Here is a 14,102-nt window from a genome sequence, read left to right on the forward strand (position 1 = left end):
TCAACCCTTCCATTATTGATATGATCGCAAAAAGACATGCAGTTATTTTACTCATTTATTGTGTACATAAGAACAAAAAGCAAGGGAGATTCTGCCCAAGGAATCTCATTCTAATGTTAAGAATACACAGAAATGGCTTTCAACATTATTATTTAATACATGATTATTTTCTACTGATTTAGGCCAACTCCACTCTTAGATTACTGATTTCCTCCAGTATCATAGCCAACGTGCAGCTCTCAACGGAATCCTTTTCCTTTCATCCCCTGTCAAGGCTGTGGTGCCCCAAGGGAGTATTCTCGGCCCCATCCTAATCCTAATCTTCATCAGTGATCCCTCTGACTCTCTGCTAAATCCACTGTATCTCTTTGATGATGACTCCACCCTCTGCGCTAACGTCCCTCATCCTTCTGACAGACAGGCAGCAAGCTCTTCCCAGGTAGCAAGGTGAAGTGGTATACCAGCCAAAAAGGTTTTAATCGAATTCCTTATCCTAAAAATCTGAAATTGCATGCACATAATCTATGACCCATTTGTATTGAAATATTACATTTATAACATCATAGGTCACATGGTTTGGCAGCCATTTTGTATTGAAGGAAAATATTAAATAATTATAGCTCTGAAACTGCTCACCCTATCGATGAGAAATTTTACAAACATCATCCAACAGCACTGTTGCATATAGTTTGAAAATGATGATGTCGTAGGTCACGTGGTTTGGCAGCCATCTTGGATAGAAAAACGAACCTTATCCGATCAACATGAAACTTCACAAACGTGATCCACTACCCATACATATGCAGAGTGATGGCATCTGCCCGTTGTGGGACTTTGCCGAATATATAATGGCGACACAGTCGCATTGTTCTAGTTTATTAAAAATCACCTACAAATATGAGTAATAGAATGGAAGTAAGTTTGTTTTTTTTCTACATATACAATTGATTCTCCGATGAACAAATCCTTACTCACTGCTTAGCACCATCTGTGAAAACATGAGAGAAATATCATCAATGCAATACCAACAAAAACACAGCTTGGTGACCTATTTGTTAGAAACTCTAAAAAGAAAAACATAGAGAACCATTAAAACAATTTACCTTGTAAATCAGGGGAAATATTATAGAAAATATATGTGCCACTCAAGTCTTGGTTAGAGACTGGAAGATACTTCAATAAAAAAGCAAGAGGATATTGATCAATTCTTAAAAAGAAAATGAGCAGTAAAATTAAATTTGAGAAGACAGACAAGAAATTGGAATGAAAGATTAATATTGCTCATTATTCTACTTTTCTTCCATTTGATGAGGTAGAAAGAGTGAAAGATGAAGCAGAAATGGACTTTTAAACTCCTTACAAACTAGAAAAGTATCCGTCCCCAGTGACGGGATAAGTTCAAGTTAATCTATCAATTAAATTATTTTATGGAGTTATAAAAGGTTAATTGTGCTGCACACTTAGTTTCACTCAAAGCCAAAACTCTGCGCTACTTAGTCCGCTCACCCTGAAGTGGTAGTACAACATCGAGGGTAGAGGTTCAATTTGTCTAAAAAAAATAGTACAAAATATACTGCTTGTGAAAATTTGACATCAACGCTTTTTTCCTGTCATTTCAAAGGTGAATATTGAGCTTTTCAAATACAGCGCGGGAAGTGGCCACCGTAAACGGGAGACAGACGGATGCAAGGACAGACATCATGGTTTGCAATATATCAATAGATGACCTCCCTTTAAAGGAACTACAACACAGAAAGAGACCATTCATCCCATCAAGCCTACACAATGGTTGCCAACTTATGACAGTTTTTTCTGGTCAACTGGTTTTTCTGGTTTTTCTGGTCGAGAGTCAAGCTCGTGGAAAAGCTAAAACACTGAACGAATCATGACACAACAGGTCAAAAGGAACAGTAGAGAGGGGGGTGGGGGACACCAACAGCAGAGTCGAAAGACAATATGGGTGACTTGGACAAACAATTGGGTTGTTGGGGAGGAATGGGGACAGGTTGAATACAGCCGGAAACCCCTTCACCCCTCTCTGTCGCACCCTCCTCTCCTGTCTCATCCCCACTCCCCTCTCTCCTCCCCCACCCATCTCTGTTCCCTCTCGCCTCCTCTCTTCCCCACTGTCCTCTCCCCCCACCCACACCGACACCCCTTTCTCTCCCCTCACCTGTCTCTCCCCCATTCTCCTGACTCTCTCCCATTGCATCTCTCTCCCCTTTCTCTCATCTCTCTCCCACACTCTGATCTCTCCCCCACTCCCCTGGTAGGTCAAACTTATCTCTGACAGAGCGAGGTCAAACTTACCTCTGACAGAAGAAACGGTAGCCTTACCAGAGGCTTTTTTTTTTTTTTTGTATACAGAGTCGAGGCTCGTGAAAGAGCTAACATTTATCAAACAAACAAGCAAACAAAGTATATAAAAAGGGGAGCGGTCGACAAGATGGGGGAGAGAAGGGGAGGCAGCACACAAACACAACATTTGAGAGCAGGGACATCGGGAGATGTTTTTGGAGGGAGAGGGCCTGGGGGGAGGCAGGATAGGTATAAAACGCAAGGACACCAAGGACTTCCAGGAAAGAAGACAAAAGTCACCTCAAAAAAGTGGATTTGGGGTGAAATTAGCGGGGGTAGAAAAGATCAAGGTTTTGGATTGGGGAAGATAAGAGATGGTGGTGAACAGCCGTTTTAAAGACCTGGAGGGAGGAGTGGGATTGAAGAGAGTGAGGGAGTTTGTTCCAGAGGCGGGAGAAAAGAGGAATGAAGGAGTGAAGGTGAGCGGAGAGTCTTGATTTTGGCAGTTTAACCATAAGAGGGTTGCAGGCAGACCTTGTGCGACCTGCAGGAATATTTGGGGGACAGAGCCCAGAGAGAGCTGGGGGAGCAAGGCCGGAGAGGAGTCGGTAGAAGACGGAAAGACCACCAACCTGCCTGCAGTGATTAAGTGAAAGGCCCTCGGAGATAGCGTCATCGCGGGAGATTCCAATGATTCTGAACGCTTTGGTTTCAACAGCGTGAAGACGAGCTAGGTGTGAGGCAGGAGCACCAGCCCAGAGGGGAGAGCAGTACTCCATTGAGCTGCGGATGAAAGCCTTGTATGTGGCGAGGACTGCTTACACTCCGTTACTGCGTAAAGGCAGTAATAACCCACAGAGAGAATGACATGTGATCACTGCTGATTGGAGTAAAATTACCACAATACTGACATTGACATTATCATCATGGCTCACCATTGGTCGGTTAACCCTCAGATTGGATTGGCTGCTGTGCATGACATTCTGAAAACGCTGTTTTGTGAGTGGATATCCAGCAAAACCCACCCCTCATTAGAAGTTATATGACTGGAAAATCACGGACTTTTTAACTCCTGCCGAAAGTCAACGGATGCACATATCCACATATCACATGCTGCAGATTGAGACGTCGAGATAAAAAATTTATTTGTTCAATTGTAGGAGGTCGGATAGCCCATTATGAATCATTCTTATACTCCCAACTGCATATATATATATATATATATATATATATATATATATATATATATATATTCGGGAGATTAAGTCAGACGTGGGCGAAGCTTCAGGACGTCGATCTTTAATTTTCGATAAGCTTTCGACCAACAAAGGTCTTCTTCTTAGTCGTCCCCAAGTTCAACGGAAGTGAAGCGCAGCTTACAGTTCCCGTTCGCAATGCGAATCGCAACGCGCTACCTAAAATTAGAATCAGGTGCACCAGCTCAGGTGCAAATTATTAGAACATCGTTAGAGAGGATCTTGGAGGAACCTGTCTTATTTAAACCTCAGACATTTAGCTTGGTTTGCTCTTTGTTGTTGAAGTGTGCGGCGTCACCATGCCTAGATCAAAAGAGCTCTCTGAGGCCTTCAGAAAGAAGGTTATAGGTGCCTACGAGTCTGGGAAGGGATTTAAAAACATCTCCAAACAATTTGAAATCAATCATTCGATTGTCCAGAAGATCATCTACAAGTGGAGAAGATTCCAAACAACTGCCAACTTGTTCAGGCCAGGACGCCCCAGCAAGTTCAGCCCGAGAGCAGACCGCAAGATGCTGAAAGAAGTCTCTAAGAACCCCAGAATGTCATCACGGGACCTACAGGTGGCTCTTGCCACTGTTGATGTCAAAGTGCACGAGTCTACCATTAGAAAGAGGCTGCACAAATTTGATCTACATGGGAGGTGTGCCAGGAGGAAACCTTCGCTGTCCAGAAAGAACATCAGGGCATAATGAGGGCATAATGTCAAAACTGCTTATATGTAATACAAACTGTTCTAATGAAGCACACATATTTGACAGGACACCGTTTTCGCGCAAATCCAATCTTGTATGCCAAAAATAAGCAGTTTTGACATAAAGGTGCACGTTTTTTTGGTTGCAAGTCACCCTTCTAGTGCAGAAACGTATGTGCTTCATTAAAGAGGGTGTATTACACTTGTATACATCAAAAGAATACATATTTGACAGGAAATCGTTTTCGCACAAATCCAATCTCGTCTGCGAAATATAAGCAGTTTTCGCATAAAAGTGCACGTTTCTTTGGTTGCAAGTCACCCTTCCTGTGCAGAAACGTGTGTCCTTCATTAGACAGGGTGTGCTTTGACATACTTGTATACATCAAAATAATACATATTTGATGAGAAACCTTTTTCGTGCAAATCCAATCTTGTTTGCCCAAAATAAGCAGTTTTGACATAAAAGTGCACGTTTCTTTGGTTGCAAGTCACCCTTCTAGTGCAGAAACGTGTGTGCTTCATTAGATAGGGTGTATTACACTTGTATACATCAAAATAATACATATTTGACAGGAAACAGTTTTCGCACAAATCCAATCTTGTATGCCAAAAATAAGCAGTTTTGACATACAAGTGCACGTTTTTGTGGTTGCAAGTCACTCTTCTTGTGCAGAAACGTGTGTGCTTCATGAGATAGGGTGTATTACACTTGTATACATCAAAATAATACATATTTGACAGGAAACTTTTCGTGCAAATCCAATCTTGTATGCCAAAAATAAGCAGTTTTGACATACAAGTGCACGTTTTTGTGGTTGCAAGTCACTCTTCTTGTGCAGAAACGTGTGTGCTTCATGAGATAGGGTGTATTACACTTGTATACATCAAAATAATACATATTTGACAGGAAACTTTTCATGCAAATCCAATCTCGAATGCGAAAAATAAGCAGTTTTGACATAAAAGTGCACGTTTTTTTGGTTGCAAGTCACCCTTCTAGGGCAGAAACGTGTGTGCTTCATTAGATAGGGTGTAATACACTTGTATACATCAAAATAATACATATTTGACAGGAAACCGTTTTTGAGCAAATCCAATCTCGTATGCGAAAAATAAGCAGTTTTGACATAAAACTGCATGTTTCTTTGGTTGCAAGTCACCCTTCTTGTGCAGAAACGTGTGTGCTTCATTAGACAGGGTGTATTGTACTTGTATACATCAAAATAATACATATTTGACGAGAAACCTTTTTCGTGCAAATCCAATCTCGTATGCCCAAAATAAGCAGTTTGGACATTAAAGTGCACGTGTTTTTGGTTGCAAGTCACCCTTCCAGTGCAGAAACGTGTGTGCTTCATTATATAGGGTGTATTACACTTGTATACATCAAAAGAATACATATTTGACAGGAAACTGTTTTCGTGCAAATCCAATCTTGTATGCCAAAAATAAGCAGTTTTGACATAAAAGTGCACGTGTTTTTGGTTGCAAGTCACCTTTCTAGTGCAGAAACGTGTGTGCTTCATTATATAGGGTGTATTACACTTGTATACATCAAAATAATACATATTTGACGAAACCGTTTTCGAGCAAATCCAATCTCGTATGCGAAAAATAAGCAGTTTTGACATAAAAGTGCACGTTTTTTTGGTTGCAAGTCACCCTTCTAGGGCAGAAACGTGTGTGCTTCATTAGATAGGGTGTAATACACTTGTATACATCAAAATAATACATATTTGACGAAACCGTTTTCGAGCAAATCCAATCTCGTATGCCAAAAATAAGCAGTTTTGACAAAAAAGTGCACGTGTTTTTGGTTGCAAGTCACCTTTCTAGTGCAGAAACGTATGTGCTTCATTAGAGAGGGTGTATTACACTCGTATACATCAAAATAATACATATTTGACAGGAAACCGTTTTTGCGCAAATCCAATCTCGTTTGCGAAAAATAAGCAGTTTTCGCATAAAAGTGCACGTTTCTTTGGTTGCAAGTCACCCTTCCTGTGCAGAAACGTGTGTGCTTCATTTGACAGGGTGTATTGTACTTGTATACATCAAAATAATACATATTTGACGAGAAACCTTTTTCGTGCAAATCCAATCTCGTATGCTAAAAATAAGCAGTTTTGACATAATAGTGCACGTGTTTTTGGTTGCAAGTCACCCTTCCAGTGCAGAAACGTGTGTGCTTCATTAGATAGGGTGTATTACACTTGTATACGATATTATATCACCTTTATCTATCAATATTGTTGAAATGAAGATCAAATCTCTGTATGTTGAAATATGTTGAAAAAGTCAAAACTTTACATGGGGTGTACTTACTTTTTCACGTGACTGTATACTTGGCATTTAATATGGATTTTTTTTGTGGGGGTGAACTTACTTTTCAAGATGACTTGGAACCAAAAGTTCATTGGAATTATGTTGAAATTATTCTAGATTTTGTTAATGTGACCTTTAAAAGAAACAAAAACCACATTTGACATTTCGAAGCAAATAAATTGATCCTTGAAAGTGATGTGAACTGATATCGAACTCAATTCACGAACAGTACTGTGTTAAACTTTTGTTCGTTTTCCAGATGTATCTCTTTATTTTGCACATTAGCCAAATTTTTTTTAAACAAAAACAAAAGTTAAATCACCACTGGGATTACGGACATTAAAATTACAGTTCAGTACTTCGTGTAACCCCCACGAACATTCAGGAGAGCACGTACACGTTGAGGCATGCTGTTCACGAGATTTGCCAAGGTTTGGACAGGAATCGCTTGCCATGCAGTGGCAATAGCCTGCTGCAATTCATGCACAGAGGTCGGCTGCTGGTCCAAGTGGTCAATTTGACGCGTTAATTCTGCCCACAAGTTCTCTATCAGATTCATATCCGGGGACATGGCAGGCCACTCCATATGCTCTACACCACGGTCAGCAAGAAAGTTTTGGATCATGCGAGCACGATGAGGCCGTGCATTGTCATCTTGGAAGACAAAGTTTCCTCGAAAGGCTGCATGAGCAAATGGAAGCAATGTTTCTTCCAGAATGGCCCTGTACTTAAACTGGTTCAAGTTTCCATGCAGAACAACCAGGTCAGTTTTGCCCCCTGCATGAAAAGCAGCCCAAACAGTAACCCCACCACTTCCAGCTTGGACTCTTGCCACTATACAATCTTCGTTGTAGGCTTCATGCACTTGTCTGTGCACTCGGACGCGGCCATCTTGACGATAGACCAGAAATCTAGACTCGTCACTGAAGATCATGTGATTCCAGTGTCCTGGTTGCCATTGACGGTGCTCTCTGGCCCTCTGCAATTGGCCCTGGCAGTGTTGTCTGGTCAGGCGTGGCTTTCTCAGGGGATGCCTAGCACGATAGCCTGCTTGAACCAGTCGTTGGTTGACTAGCCTTCTGTATAGGGGCACATTTGTCAGTTGCTGCCACTCAGCCCTAAGCCAATTAGCTGACTTGGTACGGCCATTGCGGACTAACCGGTGCAGCAGGCGATCATCCCTCCTTGTGGTTCTGCGGGGATGTCCTGGCCTCGTTATTGGAGTAGCGACACCCCTCCGAGCATTTCGTTTCAGGATCTTTGACACCTGACCTTGAGTGATGCCATACTGCCAAGCAATAGCACGCTGTTTCATGCCGGAATTTCGTAAAGCCACCACTCCATGGCAAACAGCATTGTCAAGTTGACGGACCATCTCCAGAGGAAGCGGAAATAACTTTTGTATTCTTGCAGCAGTTGTTTTCCACTAATACAGAACGCAACAACCCTTATATACCCGATTGTGAAGCCAATCATCAAATGTACCTGTCCGTACAGTTTGTCATGCCACCTGTGATATAATCCTGTTATTGACTTCTTGCTGCGACAGACAATCAGTGACACGGTTCTTTTAACAAAGAAATCACCGAAGCGTAAAAGAAACTCACCAGATTGATATACCGAGTTCAGAAAGTAAACCCAAGTCAAGAAAAAAAAAAAAAAAAAAGATTCCATATAAAATGCCAAGTCTGTATATACAGTCACGTGAAAAAGTAAGTACACCCCATGTAAAGTTTTGACTTTTTCAACATATTTCAACATGCAGCTATTTGATCTTCATTTCAACAATATTGATAGATAAAGGTGATATAATATAACAAATATCATGAAACATTTACATTTTGTAGTCCATTGTATAATTTAAATAAATATAAATGCAAATTTCGCATGTGGAAAAAGTAAGTACACCCAATGAAATGTTTTTTTTACCTTTTTAACATATGTGGACATATCAATATTTGCTCTTCATTTAAACAGTATCTATAGATAAAGGTGATCTAATTGAACAAAAAACAATGTAAAATTGACTTTGCAATAATTTATTCAACAAAAAATTGTTGCACAGCGTGCACAACTGCATGTACAGCTCGTTTCAAATCGCCCCACAACATCTCGATGGGATTTAGATCCGGGCTTTGACTTGGCCATTCCAGAACCCTCCATTTCTTTCTTTTCAACCATTCCTTGGTGGATTTACTGGTATGTTTCGGGTCATTGTCATGTTGCAAGGTCTACCTTCGGTTGAGCTTCAACTTTCCGACAGATGGCCTCACATTATCCTCAAGCACCCTCTGGTACAATGAAGAATTCATAGTGGATTCTATGATGGTGAGCTGCCCAGGCCCTGATGCAGCAAAGCTGCCCCAAACTATAATATTTCCACCACCATACTTTACAGTTGGTATCAGGTTGTTGTGGTCAAATGCTGTCTTTGGTTTTCGCCAAACATGTCTTCTGGTACTGTGGCCAAATAGCTCTACCTTTGACTCATCTGTCCAGAGCACATTGTTCCAGAAGTGCTGGTCTTTGCCCAGGTATTCATTGGCAAACTTTAGTCTTGCCCTGATGTTCTTTCTGGACAGCAAAGGTTTCCTCCTGGCACACCTCCCATGCAGATCAAATTTGTGCAGACTCTTGCTAATGGTAGACTCGTGCACTTTGACATCAACAGTGGCAAGAGCTACCTGTAGGTCCCGTGATGATATTCTGGGGTTCTTAGAGACTTCTTTCAGCATCTTGCGGCCTGCTCTCGGGCTGAACTTGCTGGGGCGGTCTGGCCTGAACAAGTTGGCAGTTGTTTGGAATCTTCTCCACTTGTAGATGATCTTCTGGACAGTCGAACGATTGATTTCAAATTGTTTGGAGATCTTTTTAAATCCCTTCCCAGACTCGTAGGCATCTATAACCTTCTTTCTGAAGGCCTCAGAGAGCTCTTTTGATCTAGGCATGGTGACGCCGCACACTTCAACAACAAAGAGCAAACCAAACTAAATGTCTGAGGTTTAAATAAGACAGGTTCCTCCAAGATCCTCTCTAACGATGTTCTAATCATTTGCACCTGAGCTGGTGCACCTGATTCTAATTTTAGGTCTTTGAAGTGGTAATAAATGTAGGGATGTACTTACTTTTTCCACACGCGAAATTTGCATTTATGTTTATTTAAATTATACAATGGACTACAAAATGTAAATGTTTCATGATATTTGTTGTATTATATCACCTTTATCTATGAATATTGTTGAAATGTAGATCAAATAGCTGTACGTTGAAATATGTTGAAAAAGTCAAAACTTTACATGGGGTGTACTTACTTTTTCAAGTGACTGTATATATATATATATATATATATATATATATATATATATATATATATATATATATATAGATAGATATATAGATAGATATATATATATATATATATATATATATATATATATATATATATATATATATATATATATACACACACACACACAAGCACACACACATACACACACTTATTTCCATACAATAAATGTTCTTTATAGTAGATTAACAGCACGTCTGCATCCAGCAGTTACAATGCTAATAAGGTCAGAAACTCCAAGTTAAAAGAAAAAGAGTTTAATAGGACAGGTACATCATGCCCAATTAGTGTGAAACTTGCTGAAACCCGTGGAACATCCACGGAAGGGAGGATGTCGTAAATGGATAGAGTGTACCATTATGGATGGCATAGGGGATTTGCTTGTCCGAGTAAGAGTTAGGAAGAAAGATGAGAATGAAGAGTGCATATATGAACAACGATCGCCGACACTGGCACAAATGCATGCTCTGGATTGTCTACTCAGTGGACGGCTTGCTTTCGCCTTCGCCTTCGTCTGTCCAATCAGCGGACGGCTTGCTTCGCCTTCGCTCAGCAGACGCCAATATGATGGAGTCGTAAGATGGCGTCGTATCGGCAGTTAATCGGATGCTTTTGGGCCCCAACGTCGGCGAATTCAGATTTTTCGAGTATGGCTGTACATGACAAACAAAGAGCGCGGTTCGTAGATCGTAAATCCATTAGTGCCGTGGGCATCGGGCCACTGGGTGCGAGGTAAAAGGGATAACAAAGTCGAGTCCTTACGCTATTATTATTATTACTAGCCGAAACCCGTGGAACATCCACGGAAGGGAGGATGTGGTGTATGGATAGAGTGTACCATTATGGATGGCATAGGGGATTTGCTTGTCCGAGTAAGAGTTAGGAAGAAAGATGAGAATGAAGAGTGCATATATGAACAATGATCGCCGACACCGGCACAAATGCATGCTCTGGATTGTCCACTCAGTGGATGGATTGCTTTCGCCTTCGCCTGTCCAATCAGCAGACGGCTTGCTTCGCCTTTGCCCAGCAGACGCCAATACGATGGCGTCGTAAGATGGCGTCGTATCGGTAGTTAATCGGATGCTTTTTGGCCCCAACGTCGGCTCATTCAGATTTTTCGAGTATGGATGTACGTGATAAACAAAGAGTGCGGTTCGTAGATCGTAAATCCATTTGTGCCGTGGGCATCGGGTCACTGGGTGCGGCGTAAAAGGGATAACAAAGTCGAGTCCTTACGCTATTATTATATAGACTAGCCGAAACCCGTGGAACATCCACGGAAGGGAGGATGTGGTGTATGGATAGAGTGTACCATTATGGATGGCATAGGGGAGCGCTCATGGGATCTTCTTCTTCCGTTAAGCTCCAATTTTTTCTCTTTAAGTTAAGTCCAATCAGTCCTCTCTGCTCGAAGTGCTCAGGCCATGCCTTCCCGCTCTCATACTTTTATTTCCGTTCGGTGTAGAAAGAGATTGACATATCGTTCGTCTGTTTCAGCTCGTTATCTTTAAGCTTCCTTACGTCTCGCCACCTGCTACACCTCTCTGAGTTACGAGGATTTATGCAACGCACCCCGAGTATCGCAACGTCACTCCATTTAACTTTATTAAAATGACGATAAAGACGTTTCCTTATATATCCTAATTTAAAATGTTCAAGGGAATAAAAAGACCATTTGGTTCACACCACCCATGTTCACACCACTCGACTGTCCAATCAGCGGACAGTTCGCTTCGCCTTCGCCCAGCAGACGCCAATACGATGGCGTCGTAAGATGGCGTCGTATCGGCACTTAATCGGATGCTTTTGGGCCCCAACGTCGGCGAATTCAGATTTTTCGAGTATGTCTGTACGTGATAAACAAAGAGCGCGGTTCGTAGATCGTAAATCCATGAGTGCCGTGGGCATCGGGTCACTGGGTGCGGCGTAAAAGGGATAACAAAGTCGAGTCCTTATGGTATTATTATATAGATGTATTATCTGACATGATGGTGGAGAGGCCACACAATTACTTGCCTTTGAGGTGTCTGCTGTAGTTTTGATTAGATTAGTGCTGCACAAGCAGAGCGTTGCATCACAAAGTTGCATCACATCTATTGGATGGACCATAAGTTTTGTGTCTCATCTGTCACATCTTATATCATTAGCTGGTGGATGGTACAGATTCCACTGTCTTTCATAAAGAGTACGCAAGTTGCCACTCCACTCTGAATGAAGGCAAACTCCTGTCACCTTCAGGTGAACTTCAGGCCTCATGGTCAGCCAGATGACTAAAGACGGGCCAAAATATTTCCCTGGGTCAGTCAATTCCTCAAGAAGGTGGGAATAATTGGGGCCATTAAAAAAGTAGTATTAGTGGTAGTCTTGAAGATATTCCAAAGTTTAGAACTAAAATAGCATTTCAACTCGTTTTTATCCACTCAACAATAATAATTTATTTTCCACCATGTGTTCGTAAAACTTAAAATGAAAATATTTTGTTTGTTCATCCAGGTCATTCATGCTACATCCAAAATGTATCCACAATGATAAGCAAGGGATGGATAGGCATTGTTATCAAAATGCTGGAAATGTATTTAATACAGAAGACATGCTTATCCAACAAAAATAAGTTTTGGATTACAATAAGAAAATAATTGTAGACAAGTACACATACATTCAAAGTACACCGCCCCATGCCAAATAATTAAATATGCTGCAGCGCGGCATTGCCGGGGCGCCTCCGGCGCCCGGCAATACCGCAGTGCAGCTCATTGGGGCTGCATTGGGAGGGAGAGGTGTACACTAATTGATTGATTAATTGTATAATTAAAATCAATAAAAGATTATCACAAAATATTTTCATAATCAATTGGCTAATCGCATAAATAAACCACTAGTGCTTCATCTGAAGATGTATCTTTTAGAAATTTAATTAAATAAGTCATTTATAAAAAATTAAATAATTAATTGATTACTCAATAAATAATTAATCGATTAATCAATAAATAATTAATAGATGAAATGATTAATCAATAAATCAAAAATATCCTTGATAGCCACATCACTTGGTCACTCATGTCCAAATATTAGCTTCCCAGCTCAAAAGGTGCCTGAGATATTGGCCAAATGAGAAAGAAAATAAATAAATGATTAATAATGAAAATAAATAAATAATAATCATAAAAAAATTAAATTATTAATCAATTTGGTCAGAGAACACATAAACTACCACTATTTCATCAGAATCTGTAACTTTAAAAAAAAAAAATTTTTGGTCATTAATCGAATAATTAAATAATTAATCGATTAATTGATTAATTAATAAATCAAAAATATCCTTTGCAGCCAAATCACCTGGTCATTGGCATGTCCAAATATCAGCTTCCTAACTCAAAAGGTGCCTGAGTTAATGGGTAGAAGAGAAAGGAAATTTAATTAATTAAATAAGTACTTAATTAATCGCTAATAATTAAATAACTCCTCAATTTATTGATTAATCAAAAAAAAAAATACCGTTTTTGCCAAAGGACTTGCTCACTATTGTGCCGAAATTTCAGCTTCCTAGCTCAAAGGATGGCTGAGATAGCGCCCGGACAAACAAGCAAGAAAGCAAGAAAGAAAGCAAGAAAACAAACAAACAACCAGAGTGAAAACTGAGTACTCTCTTTCAGCGTGCGTCACTGCCGAGCCCCCTTCGGTGCCCAGCAATGACGATTTGCAATGCCTGGAGATGGCATAGGAAAGGAGCGGTGTACAATATTCCAAGATTACTGGATACCAAAGGAAGCTTAAACACCCCATAGCCATTTCTACAGATTTCAGTTGAGTGTATCACAAATAAGATAGAGAATCAAGAGTCCGTGGCACAAATATGTTCATAAACGATGAAATTGATCCTTTAATTAAATGTGTCAATAAATGGAGACATTTCTGCTTCAATAACAATACAAGGCGAATTCAAAGAAACATAAACCCCCTGGCTATGTCACTATGTGAAACGTGGCAGTTGTTATTATCTTTTGCTTCATTTAAATGTAATTATTCTGGCTTCCTCTCCAGAGCTGCTTGTTTACCACAAACAGGATGGTTTGTGGCAGGCACATCCTGTTGTATGGGATCCATGCAGCTATTAGTGTGCTGCTCAGAGTTCTTCAACAATGAAGGTGTACACTATTGACCTACAAAGTGAAATATA

The sequence above is a fragment of the Myxine glutinosa genome, chromosome 1 (assembly GCF_964187855.1).
Source record: "Myxine glutinosa chromosome 1, kmMyxGlut1.1, whole genome shotgun sequence".
In the NCBI taxonomy this organism is placed as follows: Eukaryota; Metazoa; Chordata; class Myxini; order Myxiniformes; family Myxinidae; genus Myxine; species Myxine glutinosa.